This window comes from Nomascus leucogenys, chromosome 20 (assembly GCF_006542625.1).
Source record: "Nomascus leucogenys isolate Asia chromosome 20, Asia_NLE_v1, whole genome shotgun sequence".
Lineage (NCBI taxonomy): Eukaryota > Metazoa > Chordata > Mammalia > Primates > Hylobatidae > Nomascus > Nomascus leucogenys.
The window spans coordinates 72,952,872-72,971,793 of record NC_044400.1 but is presented as its reverse complement, the minus strand read 5'-3'; positions in this window follow the sequence as shown (position 1 = coordinate 72,971,793).

Sequence of the window (18,922 nt, the reverse complement as noted above, 5' to 3'; positions counted from 1 at the left end):
TTTAATTTAGCATTAACCTTGGACAGTCTGTTGACCATATGCCTTGGTAATGTTTATTTTGTATTGTATCTCTCAGACAGTCTCTGTATTTCTTGTGTCTTATCTACCTCTCTAACAAGATTAAATAAATTGTCCTGAATTATTCCTTCAAATATGTTTTTCATGTTGGTTACCTTTTCTCCCTCTGTCTCAGGAATGCCAATAATTCGTGGCTTTGGTCACTATACATAATACAATGTTTCTCTAAAACTTTGCTCATTTGTTTGAAATTTCTTTTTTTTATGTATGTCTGACTGGATTAGTTCAAAAGACTGGTCTTCAAGCTCTGAAATTGTCTCTTCTGCTTGGAGTAGACATAGCAATGCTGCACCATAATCTATGCCCAGGAAAGGTGGAGTGGCTCAAGTTGCTGAACCAGGTAAGTAGGTACTTCATATGCTTAGAGATTTGCCTGGGCATGAAGCATAGAGAGCTTTGCTTAGAAGTCTTCCCAACTAAATATCAAAGTTTGTCAGTTTCCAAGAGCATGTTCCTCATTTCATCCTGAGACCTCATCAGGATCACCTTGAATGTCCATATTTCTAACAATAATAACTTCAGGGCAATCTAGGTTTTTACAACATGCATCTCAAAACTCTTACAGGCTCTACCCATTACCCAGTTCCAAAGACACTTCTACTTTTTAAAATATTTGTTATAACAGCACTCCACTTCTTGTACACCAGGATCTCTGCACAGGAATGATAGGGTGACTCAGGCTGCTAGTCTATGTGAGCAGGTTCTCTGAATATCTGGATACCTGCCTGAGTGTGGAGCAGAAAAGGACCCACTGCACCAAAATCAATATACAGGAATGGTGAGGTGCATCAGGCTGCTGATTCCAGTGAGAGAGTGCTCTGCATGTTTGGAGAGATGTCTGGGTGTGGAGCAGAGAGGGCCCTTTTATACCATAGTCTTCGTAGAAGAAGGGTGTGGCCCCTCAAGTTGCTAGTCGAGGTAAGAGTGCATTGGAATGCCTGGAGTTCTGCCTGAGGGTGAAGCAGAGAGGGCCCCACTGCACTGTGATCTCAGGAAAGCAGGCTGGGGGAACCAGCAATAACACACACAAACAGGTCCCAGCTCGTCAAACAGGCCCTGGCTGCAAGTCTCATCACCCAGAAGGAACTGAAGCTGCAGCAGCTCTCCTTCTGCTCAAGGCTTGTGATGGGGGAGACCACAATTTCACCACCTTCTGCTGAGGTGCTTTCCACATTTCTTGTGGTGAAGGCTCCTACCCCTCTCCAGAGCCCAAAACTAAAATATCTGTGTGGCTATACTGCCAGGTTGACAAAAAAAAATGGCTAAGTTTGTACTCACTTGGGTTAAAAATGGTGTCTTTCTCTCAGTCCTGGGTCTATGAAAATGCCTGTAGCTTTTCCTGGTGTCTTTTCCTCTCAGTGCTTCTAATCCTGTCTCCAAGTTATCGCCACAGAGTGGGAGAAGCAAAGAGCTCTCCCTCAGCCTGGGTTGCTCAGATCTCCACGAAAAGTGAGTCACAGAGGGAGGTTCTCTGCCTCTGTCATGTACCAGGGCTTCATTTACTTGTATCGCCAAATAATGTCATGGAGGGTGTTTGCCCATGTTCTTCTCCCCGGGATCTGGGGTGTCTTTAACAATTCCTGTGGATTCTCTTTATCTTCTTAAATTAAAGCTCACAGAGTTGATTATCATGTTCTATCTTGCTATTTCCATATGGCTGAGGCATGCTGAAAGCCTATAATCCCGCTGTGATTTTAAAGGCTAGTGGTAGGGCCCAATCATTGGAGCTTCTCACAAAAAATGATTAGGTTGCTGATCATCATTTGAGAGAATCATGCTAAGCAACACTCAATAACTTAGTTTAGTTCATTGTAGGAGGAGTTCCTCTGTGTCGTGTACTATGTTTTCTTCATTTATCTCTGAACGTGTCTGGAGATTTTGTCAGTATTACAGCTTGTTTTCCCTCCACATTTATGTGTTGAAGCCCTAACTTCAATGACCTCAGAACGAGATTGCACTTGAAAACAGAGTATGGCCTTTAAAGAGGTAATTAAATTTAAACAAGATTATCTAGGTAGGTCCTAATTTAATCTGATAGATATAATTTGATAAAAAGAAAAAAATTTAACACAAGAAGGGAGACACCAGGGATGTATGTGCACAGAAGGGCTACCATGCAAAGAGGCAGGAAGAAGGCAGCAATCTGCAAGTTGAGAAGAGAGGCCTCAGGGAAAACCAACTCTGCCAGCACCATGATCCTATGGTTCCAGCCTTTAGAACTGTGAGAAAATAGATTTTTTGTTGTTTAAACAACCCAGGATGTGGTATTTTGTTTTGGCAGCCATGACAAACTACAGCTTAGTATTTAGAAGTAGAGTGCTGCTACAACAAATACTTTAAAACGTAGAAGTGTCTTTGGAACTGGGTAATGGGTAGAGCCTGGAAGAGTTTTGAGATGCATGTTATCTCTCACCACCACTAGATTACCCTGAAGAAATTGTTAGGAATATGGACATTCAAAGTGATTCTGATGAGGCCTCGGAAGGAAATGAGGAATATGTTATTGGAAACTGACAAACTTTGATATTTAGTTGGGAAGACTTCTAAGCAAATGGTAGAAAGCTCAGCCTGGATTTTCTTTGCTGACTTTAGCAATATCAGAGGAATAAAGATAAACTGAATGAAATGTCAAGCAAAAAGGAACCAGAACTTGAAGATTTGTAAAATTCTTAGCCTATCCATATTGCAAAATAGTGAGAAATGTTATTCAGATAACATCAGTGGTTTGGTTGAAAAATTATTTTTATAAAGAGACCACAGGTGTAATTCAAGCATCTAATCAGGCATATTATCAGAAGCCAGAAAATAGAGACAGAGTTGCAGCAGAGGAAATGCTGCCAGCTTAATCTGAAGAGGACAAAAATGGAACAAAATAAACAAAGACTGTGAGATTTGTGTGATTCTACATGACAGGCTAATAAAACTGTTTGGCTTTGAACATGTGTTATCCTTCAATAAATGAAAAGAATGACCTCAAAGATGGGGTTCTTTCCTCCTCGGTTCCAGAGGCTGGGTCTACCTTTGTTGGAGAATTCTAGCCCCTGTTGTTTTAGCTACTCAATCCTTGGGATTCTGTTATGGAAGCCCTCCAAAAATAACATGATGATGAATTCAATTTTGTCCTCACAAAAATTATGTCCAAGACTTGATCCCTGATGTCTGTGATTCTGATCTTATATCAAAATAGGGTCTTTGTAGGTGTCATTAAAGTAAGGATGGAGATGAAGTCATACTGGGTAGGACTTCAGTCTAACAACAGTTTCCTTATAAGAGACAGATAAGTAGCAAACATGGAGACACAGGAAATAAGGCCACATGAAGACAGAGGCAGAATTTGGAGAGTACACTGCTACAGCCAAGGGATGCCAGACACAAGAAAAAGCTGGGGAAGCCAAGGAGAAATTATCTCCTGCAGGCTTTGTAGGAACAGTGGCCTTGTCAGCTCTTGATTTTGGACTTATGACCTCCAGAACTTAGAGATAAATTTCTGTTGTTTTAAGCCACCCCACTTGTGATAATTTGTTATGACAGGTCTAGGGAACTAAAACATATTGCCTGAGGTTACACAACCATTTGTGCAAGGTCAACTTTTTAATCCTAGTCTGTTTGTTGCCAAAGACCTTGCTTTCACCACTACATCATAGCTTCCTTTCAGTATTAGTTTTTATAAAAGAACTTAAATAACATGAGGTTACTTCCCCTTTCATCATGCTCACATTTTCATTGATTTTATGTGTCATGCACAATGAAGAAAAGTGTGAGTGCGATGAATGAAAAACCACATGGTTTATTCTCAGGGGGCTGCCAGTCTGGTAGTGAGAACAGATGATAAATATGTATTCTGATAAACATGTAATTATCAATAATGATACTTAAAGTAATCAATAGTAAGCATGGTAAAATACATGGGACTGTGAATGGCATATTGATAGAAGATTTTTTTGTCAAAAAATTAGATTCATCTTCCAGTCTAAAATTAGCCTTTGAGTAGAAACTAGCTTGACCTAATAGTCAATTCCTTTTCCTAACACAGAAGGGCCCTTGTGAACTTGCTCCTTGTTGTTTTGTTTTGTTTTGTTTTGTTTTTCTCATCTAGCCACATCTCCAGCTACTTCTCATGTCATAATATCCACTCCAGCTAAGCCAGGTTGTTTGTAATTACACACACCATTCTGTTTCAGGCCTCCTTGCCTCTGCTATATCCTCTCCTGCATTGCTTGTGATATCACTATCCCCAACGTTTACTTCCATTATATCTGGTCTCACTGTTTTATAATTACTTTTTAGAGTATTTTTTTCTTACTCAGATTAAAAGATCCTTAAGATTTGACTTAATATCCTACCATCAGGTACCAACAGAAGTGGGAGAAGCAGTGGTAAGTGACTTCTGAGCTTTGGCCTCCGTGTGGCAGGCCTCCATAACTGTTTCAGTACTGACTGAGTGGTTAAGTTAAATATTAAAACCCAGTGCCCTTATACAAAGGCTGAGTTGTAACAAAAGCCCATCAGGAGTTTTTCCTAGGCCTCTCCTGGGCCTTAAATCATAACAAAATAACGAAGGAATTCTTAACAGGACCCATTAAGGGCTAAACAAGTTTTATTGGGGGTCTGAAGAAACTCCCCAGGCCTCCACAAACAAATTTATTGAGGGTCTGAGGGAACTCTTCAAACCTCCTGGATTTAGCAAGGGACAAGATAAGGGTAATCATTCCAGCACCTGGACCCATTTAGATTAAGTAAATTTACTGAGGCTCCAGAGGAAGGTCTTCAGGACTCAGACTTTAGTTATAGATTAAAAGAAATTGATCACTTATGTCTGCAGATGAATGCACAATTAGACGTAAACATACAGCTTAGAAGGTATATAAGTTCTGGAAAACTTTGTAATTTTGAATTGGTCTGGTGATAATTTCCAGGCCTTCTCCCTGTAACCAGTTACAGAAATAAAAACTCTCTTCCTCCTCAATTCATGTGCATCTTGTTATTGGGCCACAGGAAATAGCAGCCCGACCCTCAGTTTGGTTCAGGAGTCCGGAAGCCCTAGATGCTCCATTAAAGAGCCCAAGATAATGGCTAGTCACGTGCTTTGAGACCATATTTTATCACCTATTTGTAGTCAAGCTCCCAGATAATGGCAGCCACAACAGTGACCTTAGGAAAGCCCAGTAAAACAATTTTCATTCTGAACCCAACCTGTATTGCTAAGACATAGAATTGAGAGAGATGGCAAAATAGTGGTTAAGTCACTAAATTTTGGTTGGGTTGGTTTATTATAGAGCAATACATAAGTGGTGCATGATCCTAGCTACTTTAAGCAAAGAGTGCTTATTAAAACAACTAGGTAGTTCATAGAACCTCCAGGTAGGGCAGAGAAACAGCATTAGATGCTACCCATTCAGGAAAATAAAGCCAGGAATAGCACAGCTATAAACATCATTATGCTAGAAGACTGGGGTGGCACAAACACCACTGTCATCACCACCTGACACTAATCAAATTCAGGACAGGATATGAAGAGCTCTCATCACAGCTGCCCTTTCTGACACCCTGTCGAGAAGAACACTCTTCCCATTCACAGATACTGCTTCATGTTATTCTCCTCCTCATCAGCCTCTTGCATGAGTTCTGATTAGCTAAACCTACATCACATTTGCATATCTTCACACTAAAGGAGTCTGAGGAAGCCAGAGGTAGTTGTTGTTTATTTGGCAGTAGTTTCCCCGCTTAATGTGAAACACTATCAAAATATGAAGCAGATTTTGAAAGACTCCATAAGCCAAGAAGATGCAACAATGAAAGATATCTACCATGCCCATTTTCACGTTTACTTAATACATGGGCTTCAGAATAACTAGACTATATTTCAAGAAATCTGAATTGTGGATGCTTTATGATTATTGTATTTTCTTATGCAAATTTCCGTTTCTGAATCCACTGGCCATGTTAACCATCATACCTCCTCCCTGATCTTTGACAAACCCTAAAAGCCATTTCTATTCACCATGCTTCAACCTATCGCATCAAGATCAAATGTATAGTTTACTGTGCACCAAAGTGATAAAAATTAGGTGCTAAAGTCTGTAAATGTATCTGAGATAATGTCAGAAAGGTGTTATTTTGAGTGGCAAGATTGTACAGTGATGATGCTCAGAGTCTTTAGAACTAGCCTCCTGAGGTTCAAATCCTAGTTCTTCTTCCTACAAGGCTATGTGACCTTGGATAACTTATTTAAACTTTCTGTGGTCTAGTTTTCTTTTAGCTTATAAATTTAGGTTAATATCAATAACTATTAATACATGCATGCCCATGTGCACACACATGCACACACACACATATATATACAGTACACATACACAAAAATATGCACACATACATACACACATAAACACACATATATACACACATGCATACATATATGTGTATGTGTATATATGTATATACATATAGTAAGACCTATGAAAGTGTTAACTATTAGTATTATCAGTTATTATCAATAATCTTTAAATTCCTTTGTTTTAGAAAATGAGGGAAGCACTAAAAATAAGAACTCAATTATGACTCTGCAAACAGATTTTTTATATTGCAATAGTAGATCTGATATGTAAGAGCTTTCTTACCAATTTTCCCCTCTGTAAAATGTACTTTTCTTATAAGAAATTAAATAAATTAAATGTTATGTGCTAGCATTATATGCCTACACCATAAGTAATCAATTCATGCCTGTGCAGAATACTTCTCTGAGTGGCTTTGGGCCACCCCATTTCTCCCCACCTTCCTTACCCATGGTTCTTAAGAATAGCTGTGGAATGTGCTGTTAATGAAACACCCTGAGGTAAGGAGGAACTACCTGAAATAGCTTTGGCCCTGTTCCTGTCCCTCCTAGGGAATGTAACATCTTGAGATAGAGGGAAATTGTCCAGGAGAGTCTGGGCTTTGTGCCTCTCTCACATAGGAGCAAGATGTCCTTCCAAGCTTTACCTAGGGAGTCGCTATACCTCTGACGTATGTAACTGAAGGTGGACTGCTTTTCGGAGGATCCAGTTATGGTACAAGACACTCAAGACTGCATCCACCTTGGGAAGCTTTCTTGAGCCTTGAGCAACCGCTTCAGAGTGGATCCTAGGCTTCTTTTGTCCCTGTACATAGTAAACGAGTTTTGTATGACTTGTTGTGTGTGAGTGTGTTCTGTCTCATCAAATTCAGATAAGTAGTTAACCAGTTCCAGTAAACCTGCTTCACAGTAAGTAGTGGTGTTTACAGTCATACACATGTATATTGTTAAAAAAAAAATGTAGGAGGTATTTCCCCCAAGAAAGACATGTGATTGCAAGCTTGTTTTATTTTCCAAATCATGCCATTTTATTTTTGCTGCAATTCTGTTAAGTAGGCAGTGCAGGAACATATAAACTCATCATAAACACGAGGAAACTGCAGATCAGAAAGGTAACGTGGCTTCTGAAAGGTTGCATATGGTCATAATGATAAAGCACTGATCTCCTTATACTAAAGTTTATACCTTTTTGTATCCACCAGCCTACCTGGAGTAAACCTTTCCTTCCAGCTAAATTTAGAATCTAGTGTCCAGTGCATACACGTAACAATTACTGAATTGCAGTCTGATTTTAACATTGTTTCGAACTCAAATTGCATGTGATCCAATTCAATGAAGACTCAGGATCAACCAGCTGAGGGGCATTTATATGACAGCAACTGAAAGCCAAAAGGTTTAAGAACCCAGATTAAATCTCAGAACAATGATTTTCAAATTTTATGGTTCATCAAAATCATCTGGATGGGCTGTTAAATGTGTTGTGTGGCTCCATCTTTCAAGTTCAGATTCAGAGGCCTGCGGTGGAATAGGATAATTTATGTTTCCATCAAGTTCCCAGATGACACAAATGCTGTTGGTACGGGGACCACCCTGTGAAAATCAGTCTTAGAAGCATCCAGACCAGCTCAATCATTTCAAAAATAAGAAAACGAGTTGAGAATTGAGACATATGGTAAAACTTACGTGGGAAATAGACTGAAATAAAAATTTGTATGGAGGAAACTTGTTGAGGATTGTTTTCAAAAACACTGAGGAAGTGAAAGAAAAACCCTAAGGAGGTGAATACAATGACATTGAGTAGAACAAGAAGTTGAACTGCAGTGATGTTGCAACATAGGCCTTAGCTTAGCCTAAAGAGGATGTGGAAACTGGCTTGAGCCTTCAGCATAATCTCCAATTGAGAAAAGGGTCTGTGCTGTTGCATACCCATTTATTATCCCCATGTCGACCAGGTTTTGAGTGTGGAATACCCCTATTTTTCTGGCACATGGGAGAAGGAGTGGCTGGATCCCAGAGGGAGACTGTCAATGGTGGGAAGAGGTAATGCATCAAATATTGCATCACAGTCAGGAAATAGCTCTGACGACCCTTCCTGCAAGATACTAGGGAGAACATAGGAATTGGATTTGGAATGTTGAACAGATTGCCATGTCCACCTGTGTGTCAGCTGTTTGAATTGAATAGTGGACACTAAAACTCTGAAAATAGTCTGATGAAATACATAATTAATTGAAGTTCTCTAGACTTGAGTTTGAGTTGATACTCTACCATTTATAAGCCATGTGGCATTGGGTTACTCAATAAACTTTTCTGGCCTGTTTTCTGACTTGCCAGCAATATTTAATATTAGTGGTGATATGCCTTTTTAAAAGGTAAAATGCTTTAACGTGTTTAGTAAATCTTAAATATTGATGTTATCTGAGATTGTTATTGGATAAAATTCTCTTATAAACTCACCAGCTGATAAAATTAAACCTCTATGAGGTCTCTCTTCTTCTAAACAGGATTTCAGCTGTCAAGCATGTCCAAAAATATATATGACCAGGGTTAATCCAAAGAAATAAAGCAGCAAGAATGAAGAAAGTAAGGAAGCATGTATTTTACCTTTTAAAAATGTAATGTTTTAGCAAAAGTACTATGTAAATAGTTTTATCAGTGCTTTATTACATTATCTAGTTCTGTGTAACCAATGATCACAGTTTCTGAGGGTCAGGAATCCGAGAGGAGGTTAGCTAAACACTTCTGGCTCAGAAACTCTCCGCACTTGCAGTCAAGATGTTGGCCAGGTCTCCAGTTACCTGAGGACTTGACTGGGTCAGAAGGACCCATATCCAAGGTGGCTCTTTCACATGACTATTAGCAGGAGACTTCAGTTCTTCAGATATTTAGCAACAGTACCACTTAAGTGTTCTTAAGACATCATTCCAGAAAGAATGAGCCAAGAAAGCAAGAAATAAGCTGCAATGCATTTTATGCCCCAGCCTCAGAAGTCATACTTCACCATTTCCAAAATATCTTATTGGTTACATAGGTGAGCCCTCTCCAGTGAAGGAGGAGATTACCAGGGAGGAAAGAATCACTGGGAGAGACAGCTCAAAGGCTGACTATGAACAATGTTCAATGAAGGTATGCTTGGGTGGCCCAAGACCAGAGACATCTCATTCCATCTAGAAATATTTGTCCCATTCCCAGACCATCTGTCTATTGTTGGGAAGAGAGAATATATAGAGCAAAGGATGATACATCAACATCTAAGGAGAAGCTGCCTTGGAGGAAATCACTGGCAATAAAGAATTCTGCCTTATATTGAATAGGAAATTTGGATTGTTGAAGAGAGTATTAATCTATATTGAACCTGCTTTCCTAAACAAATTTTAAATTAAAAAGAAAGGCTTCCTTACTTCCTTCATTCTTGCTGCTTTATTTCTTTGAATTAACCCTGGTCATATATATTTTTGGACATGTTTGCCAGCTGAAATCCTGTCTAGAAGAAGAGAGACTTCATAGAGGTTTAATTTTATCAGCTGGTAAGTTTATAAGAAAATTTTATCCAATAACAATCTCAGATAACATCAATATTTAAGATTATCTCTTTTTGAATGTACTTGTTTGTCTTTTCTTTTGGACCACAGAGTGGCCTTTAATTTATAGCAAAGAGACAGGCTGAGTTTTCAGAAGAGACATAATTTTAGAAAGAGGAAAAACAGTGTACATAAAAAGTAGCTATTTGCCTCATTAATCATTTTTATTAAGAGTCTTCCTGTACTAAAATGAACAGCCTGTTAAGCGAGAAAAGGCTAAATGTCTAAATCTTACTTTAATGGTGATAAAACATATTATTCATAGTAACAACCCTAAGGTTATTTTTATGTGCATATAATGGTTGTGCTGATCTGCTTTCGGGACATAATAATCCAGATTTTCCACTCAGCAAGGCATCTTATTCATGTAAATTTACTGCATATATTTGGAAATACATATCAGCAGTGAATACAATCTAAATTGCCAGGAATAATACTGAAAACATGGGCCTAAATTAGAAGAGAGGCTAAATATAAAGGTGGCTAGAATGAATGTGCCTACCTGTGACTGCTAAAGTAGGAGACAGAGCCCTAGATTCAAGTCAGAAAACCTGAGTTCTAGTTGCAGGCTCTCTTTTCAGTAACTGTGTGATTGTGACCTTGGAGAAAAATGTTTGACCCAGGTGTGCCCCTAGATTTTTCATCTCAGAGTAGTGGTGTTATTTCTACTAAACCTAGCTATACTGGGTATTATCTGTCAAAGTTAAACTCTTCTGGGGGAGAGAAATATGTGAACTTTATTCACAACATAAATAACTTTTTCACCATATTCACAATTTTTTGATTGAAATCTGGTAAGTATCTGCTGTCTAGAATCTAATGACCTTGTCTAGAATCTAGGAATATAGTAGTGAGCAACCATATATATTACACTCTTGATATGGTTTGGGTTTGTGTCCCGCCCAAATCTCACGTCGAATTGGAGGAGGGGCCTGGAGGGAGGTGATTGAATCATGGGAGGGAACCTCCTCCTTGCTGTTCTAGTGATAATCAGTGAGTTCTCAAGAGATCTGGTTGTTTGAAAGTGTGTGGAACTTTCCCCTTTTTTTGTCTCTCTCTCCTGCTCTGCCATAGTAAGACATGCTTGCTTCCCCTTCTCCTTTCACCAAGATTGTGGGTTTCCTGAGGCCTCCCAGTCATAATTCCTGTTAAACTTGCCGAACAGTGAGTCAATTAAACTTTCTTTCTTCATAAACTACCCAGTCTCAGCTAGTTCTTTTTTTTTTTGAGATGGAGTCTCACTCTGTCGCCCAGGCTGGAGTGCAATGACACAATCTCGGCTCACTGCAAGCTCCGCCTCCGGGGTTCACGCCATTCTCCTCAGCCTCCTGAGTAGCTGGGACTACAGGCATGTGCCACCACACCCGGCTAATTTTTTGCATTTTTTAGTAGAGCCGGTGTTTCAGCATGTTAGCCAGGATGGTCTCGATCTCCTGACCTCGTGATCCACCCGCCTCAGCCTCCCAAAGTGCTGGGATTACAGGCATGAGCCACCGCACCCGGCCTCAGCTAGTTCTTTATAGCAGTATGAAAGAGACTAACAAAACTATATATACTACACTATGTATATTGCTATATATATAGGTAATTTAATCTTAAATAAGTATAATGTAAATATAGATATATTTTGTATGTATACTGTAAGTGTATATATATATAGATATACTATATAGAGTGCAATGGAGATACAGAGAGTATATAAGATTGCAATGGAGAAGTTAGAGAAATAATTCAGATTACTGGAAAAAAATATTAAAGGTGTCATGACCTAGGGATTATGAAATCAATGAAAATATAAATAGGGCTCAGGAGAATCTAAGATGTTTAGGAAAAGCAGGAAGTCTCAAATCCCGTCCTCAAAAAGCAACAGAATCAGTTAGCAGAGCATAGCTACTGTGAAAACCTTTCTGCATGTTCTACAAAACAACATCTTTTTCAAACTAGGGAGAAATTGTTTAATCAAAATAATTGGTTGTGAATAACTTCCTAGATAAAAATTGTGAGAAATGGACCCAAAATATTAAAGTAGGTGTCTTTGGACACACAAGAATGAAGGGCACTGAGATACAGCAAGAAACTACAATTCATCAAGACAGCCAAAGATAAGTAAATCACAAGACAGCTAAAAAGAAATAGAGCCCCTTTATATAAATAGACCAAGGAAAGATTAAGGCAAATGTGCCAGGTACCTTCCATTTGCACAGTGCTCTGTAGTGCACATTGCTATTCACCCTCTACTTGAAGCTTTTAACAATAAAATTGAGGGCATTTGCTCTCATTATCATTTGTGAAATGAGGATTTTGAGCCTTCCTGATATGAAACAGTAGCAGATGACACACAACTCACCAGTTCTGAAGCAACTGAGCTCAACCTTAAAACATCGTATTTTTCATATTTTCTACCTTTTCAACAGGTTCAGCTTATAGTTTCATTTTGTAACCATATAAAATTGGGGATAGTATCACTGTTAAACACATTGCCCAACTTTAGCTCTCAGTCCCATCCAAAGTTAATTCCCTCCCTCCCTCCCTCTCTCTCCCTCTCCTTCCTTCCTTCCTTCCTTTCCTTACTTCCATCCTTCCTACCTTTCTTTCTTTCTCTCTTTCTTTCTTTCTTTGGAGACGGACTCTCGCTCTGTTGCTCAGGCTGGAGTGCAGTGGCACGATCTCAGCTCACTGCAACCTCCGCCTCCCGGGTTCAAGCAATTCTCCTGCCTCAGCCTTCAGAGTAGCTGGGACTACAGGCGCATGCCACCATGCTTGGCTAATTTTTTGTATTTTTAGTAGAGACGGGGTTTCACCTTGTTAGCTAGGATGGTCTCCATCTCCTGATCACGTGATCCACCCGCTTCAGCCTCCCAAAGTTCTGGGATTACAGGCATGAACCACCACGCCCGGCCTAATTTTTGTATTTTTAGTAGAGATGGGGTTTCACCATGTTGGTCAGCCTGGTTTCAAACACTGACATCAGGTTATCTGCCTGCCTTGGCCTCCCAAAGTGCTGGGATTACAAGTGTGACAAAGTTGTTAATTTCTAGAAGGGGCTCATATCCTATAACAACTACTCTTCCAATAGTAAAATCTTTGCTAATACACCTGCTAGTTCATGTGATGCCCTAGGATTGAGAATTATGAAAACTATGTCTTTCGTTTGCATGTTTCCCACAGCTTCTTAAGTGTGATATGCCATTTAATTATGGAGCTGTGATTATTCTCATGTTATAGATTCGAAATTTTGAGAAATAAATAAACCAGATGGTCAATTTAAGAAATTAGGACCATATTTTGAATATGTATCTGTGGGATTCTGTATTCTACATACTTAAAATAAGAATGATGTAAAGATTTTAGTTCAATGTTTTTTGTCTTTAACTATGATTATTATAATTACATTTAAGTAATTAATGTGAAACAATGGAATACAAAAGATTCATGTAATGAAAAAGATTTTAGTTTAAATTTTAACACTGTTATATAACAGTTGAGTTGCTGTGGGCCATCATTTCTTCCTGAACCTTAGTTTACTCATTAAGTGGTAAAAATAATGGCAACTTCAAGATCTATTTTATGAATAAGTAAGATAAATAAAGTATTTAAGATAGAGCGTGAACATAGGTGCACAATCAGTTGTAACTGATACGGTTTGGATGTTTGTTCCTTCTAAATCACATATTGAAACATGATTCTCAATTCTGGAGATGAGGACTGGTGGGAGGTGAGTGAATCATGGGGATGGATTTTTCATGAACGTTTTAGCACCATCCCTTTGATGACAAGTGATTTCTCTTTCAGTTACTTCACAGGATGTCTGGTTGTTTAAGAGTCTGAGACCTCTCTCCCCTCACTCTCTTGCTCCCACTCTTGCCATGAGATGTGCCTGCTCCTGTTTCACCCTCTGCCGTGAGTAAAAGCTCCTGTGGCCTCACCAGAAACCAAGCCGACGGTGGCATCATGCTTTCTATATAATCTGCAGAACCCTGAGAAAATTAAATCTCTTTTACCTAGCCCCAAGTTTGTTTTTATAGCAATGCAAAATAGCCTAATATAGTAACTATTGTTATTTTTTAAGATGTACGAGCATTTACTTTTTACATAATTTTTATCTCTATTTTGCCAGGTATACCTGGGGGAAAACATCATAATGCTGTGGTTAGACATCTGACCTTGAAGCTACACATCCTTCACTCAAATCCAGCCCCACTGTCTATAATCTAAATGAACTTGAACTCCATTTCATATCTATAAAATGAGATTAACTATAATTTCTTATGCATCAAATTGTTTTGATTATTGAAAAAGGCAATGCAGGAAAACTAAAAGATGCCCTATAGATAAAACTATAGATAAAAATAATCGTAAATGTTTGATAATATACCAGTCTCATCTAACTGATGAAAGAATTATGATGAGATTAATAAGACTAAATGAAAGAGCCTAGATCTTGGGAATATCCAGCTGTAAGTAAAACCTATATTTGAAAGTGCCTCTATTGCTAGCCAGACATCAGTAAGATAGCAGAATATGGGATTTATGCACTTGTCAATTTCTTGCTAATCAAATTGACTTGATTATTGAACAAGGAAATATCAGTTTGAACAACTATTCATGCACAAAAATATAGTAACAAGAACTAAGGAATCCAGGTGAGAGATACAGTCCTTAAGTGGAAAAGAGAATTAAGAAAATACACATTAAAGAGAGAAGGAAGATCATTTTTTACATTACACATGATATCCCTTCTCCGAGCCTGGGCAGCATATTGTAGAGAATGATACCCTTTGTATGGAGAAAGAAGAGTGAAGTGAGCATCAGATCTTGTTGTGAAATCCAGCACCAGCCTCACCCCAATGAACCATAGCACCAGGCAAATCTAATAGCCCCAGGCCCCAGGACTGTTCCAGCACCAGGCCAGTTCCTGTGGCTTCAGGTTATAGGTTAGGCCCTATGGACTTAAGACCCAGGTCAGCCTCAGGGACTAAAGTGCTCAAGAACTGTCCCTGCGGACCCAGGTCCCAGGCCTTCCCCTGCAGACCCAAGCGTCAGGCCTACCCCAACACCAGGCTAGCCCACATGACTCAGGCTGAAAGAATGTCTCAGCACAGATCTCTGTGGATTCAGGCTTAAGGCCAGCTCCTGTAAACACAGCTTCTTGACTAATCCCCACATACTTGGGTACATGGTCTATGTCTATATGGATGTATCCAGTTGCCAGGCTGACTCAAGCGAACCTGGGTCCTAGGCCAGCCCCTGTAACTCCAGAATTCAGGTCTGTACTCACAGACCCAACTATCAGGCCCACCCACACAGAACCAAGCTCCAAAACCACTCCAGTGGACAAGGCTCACCCTTACAGAGCCAGGCACCAGACTTGCTTCCTGAGTTTACCTGCAGCAAGCTTGACAGTAGACCTCAACAGTCAGCCTACCCATAATAATATCTATATAGACTTACTGGTGACTGGTGACATTGTCTTTCCCTGACAAAGCCAATCTGTAAATCGTGGAAGAACGGCTTACTTCTTCAAATGCACAGACAAAAATGGAAGGACATAAGGATTATTAATGAAAAGAAAAATACGACACCACCAAAGAAAGAAAATAAAACATGGGTAACCAGCCCTAAAGAAATGCAAATCTATGAACTGTCTCACAAATAATTTAAAATAATAATTTCGGAAGAGTTCAGTGAGTTACAAGAATACAGATCAACAAATAAATATTAGGAAAACAATATATGAATAAAATTATAGGTTCAACAAAGCGATATAAGCCATAAATAAAACCAAACAGAAGTTCTAGAGCTGAAGAACCTAATGACTGAAATAATCTTATACAGTGCTTCAACATTGGATTCAATAAAGTGGAAAAAATTAGCACACTTAAAGAGTTTATTTGAAGTTGCCCAACTAGAGGAAAAACAACAAAATGAATGGAAAAGAGTTATGAAATTTTATGTAATGTACAGAACATGATAAAAATATCTAATTTATGCATTATGAAAGATATAGAAGGAATAAAGAAAGATAAAGGTAAGAAAAGCATATTTAAAAAAATAATAAACTTTCTGAATCTGGAGAGAGAAAGGAACATCCACATCCAGGAAGCAAAATATAAACCCCAAATATATTTGTACAAAGAGACCTTCAACAAAACACATTATAATCAAATTCTCAGAAGTAAAAGTCAGAGACAGTTTTGAAAATAGCAAGAGAAAAGCAACTTATCACATACAAATAAACATATGTAATACTATTGGCACATTTCTCAGCAGAGACCTTGAAGACCAAGAGAGATGGAATGACACATTTGAAGTTCTGGGAAAAAAACAAATAAAAAACTGCCAACAAGAATACTACGTCTGGAAAAGCTATTCTTTAGAAATGGAGAAATAAAGACATTCCAGGACAAACAAAAACTGAGGCAATTCATCACCACTAGATCTATGTTACAAAACATGCTGAACACAATTCTTCTAGTTGAAACAAAATGAAGCTAACAAATAACAATAAAACATATAAAATTATAAAACTTACAGTAAGATAAGAGTATACTCAAATTTGGAATACTCTAACAGTGTAATGCTGGTGCACAGATCACTTTTAACTATTATATAAAGTTTAAAGGACAAAATAACTACAGATACAATAATTTGTTAATGGTTGCACAGTATAAAATGATGTAAATTGTGATATGAATAGTATAAAATATAAGGAGAGGAGAAGTTAATTTGTGGTATGTTCATATAGATTTGAAGTTATCTTAAAATTGACAATTATAAATATAAGTTGTTTAATTTCAGCCTCATGGTGACCATAAAGAAGAAAACCTGTAGTAGATATACAAAAGATAAAGAGAAAGGAAACAGGGCATACCATTATAAAATCTTTCAAATCACAAAGCAAGACAATAAGAGAGAAAAAAAGGACTACAAAACAGTACAAAAACAATAAAGAAAATGGCAGTAGTCCGTCCTTAACTATCTATAATTAAAGGTAAATGGATTATATTTTTTAACAAAAGATACAGAGTGGCTTCATGAATTAAAAGTAATAATAATAAGACCCAAGTGTTATACCACCTATAAGAGATTCATTTAGACTTAAGGACAGACATAGGCTAATAATGAAGAGATGGAAAAAATATTTTATACAAATGGTATCAAACAAAGAGCAGTGTTGGCCACAAATATTAGGCAAATATACTTTGATTCGGTAACTACAGAAGCAACAAAGAATGTCATTATATAATGATAATATGGTCAATCATCGAGTGACTATGTTAATTATAAATAGATAGGCATTCCATGTTGAAACATCTAATATTATAAAGCAAATGTTAATGGAAGTGAAGGGAGAAATAAATATCAATAAACTAATATTAGGGGACTTCAATACCCCACTGTCAACCATGAATAGATGATTCAAATAGAAAAATCAATAAACAGCAGACTCAAACAATATCTGTAGATCAAATGGAACTAACAGACATATACAGAACATTTTATTCAAACAACAGCAGAATACACATTCTTTCCAAGTACATATAAAACATACTTCTGGATATAGTACATGTTAAAATATAAACAAGTCTTAAAATACTAAGAAGATTAAATTTATATATATATTTACTTTTAAGCACAATGTTGTGAAACTGAACATTAATAATAGAAGGAAAATTGGAAAATTCAGAAATACGTAAACATTATATAACACATTTCTGGGCAATCAATGGTTTAAGGAAGAAATCAAAAGGGAAATCAAAAAATATCTTGAGATATATGAAAATGAAAATACAACATACCACACCAATGGGATGCAGCAATGACATTCTGAAAGGATATGTCATAGCAGTAAATGTATATATTAAAGAAAAAATCTGTAATAAACAACCTAACTTTACCACTCAAGGAAATAGACAAAGCAGGACAAACTTAAATTAGCAGAAGGAAAATAATAATAAAGACCAGAGCAGAAATAGGTGAAACAGAGACTACAGTAACAATAGAAAATAATTAATGAATGGTTGATTTATTAGAAATATGAACAATATTGACAAAATGTTAGCTAGACTAAGAAAAACAAAAAAAGAAGACTCAAATAAGTCCATAAGCAAAAAAGTAGACATAAAACTGTTACCACAGAAAAGGATTATAAGAGACTACAATGATCAATTATCCACCAAAACGTGAATATTCTAGAAGAAATGGAGAATTTTTTAGAAGCATTTAACCTATCAAGACTAAATCAGGAAGAAATGGAAAATATGAACAGGCCAATAATGAGTATTGAGATTTTATCAGAAAGCAGAACCTCCCAGGAGAGAAAAGCCTAGAATCTTATAGCTTCATTGGTAAATTCTGTCAAACACTTAAATAAGAACACCAATACATCACAAACTCTTCCAAAAAGTTGAATAAGTGGGATCACATCCAAACTTATTTCATGAGCCCAGCATAATTACAGTGACATGAAAACAACACAAGGACAAAACAAGAAAATAAAATTACAGGCCAGTATTCCAAAGAAGATAGATGTTAACCATCTCAACAAAATACTAATAAACTGAATTGTACAGCATATTAAAAGGATCATACACTCTTATCAGGTGAAGTGTGTGGCTGGAATGCAAGGATGATTTGACATAAGCAAATCAATAATATTTTACACCATATTGATAGAATGAGTGATAAAAGAACATCATCATCTCAATAGATACAGAAAAGAATCATTTAACAAAATTAAACAGTTTTTTATAATGAAAACTGTCAATAAATTTGGTATAAATGTGCCTCAACATAATAAAGATCATGTGTGGCAAGGCCACAGTGGATATCACAACCTATAAGAAAAACTGAATGCTTTTAAGATTAGAAGCAAGTTAAGGATTCCCACTCTCTACATTTCTATTCAATATAGTACTGAAAGTACTAGTAA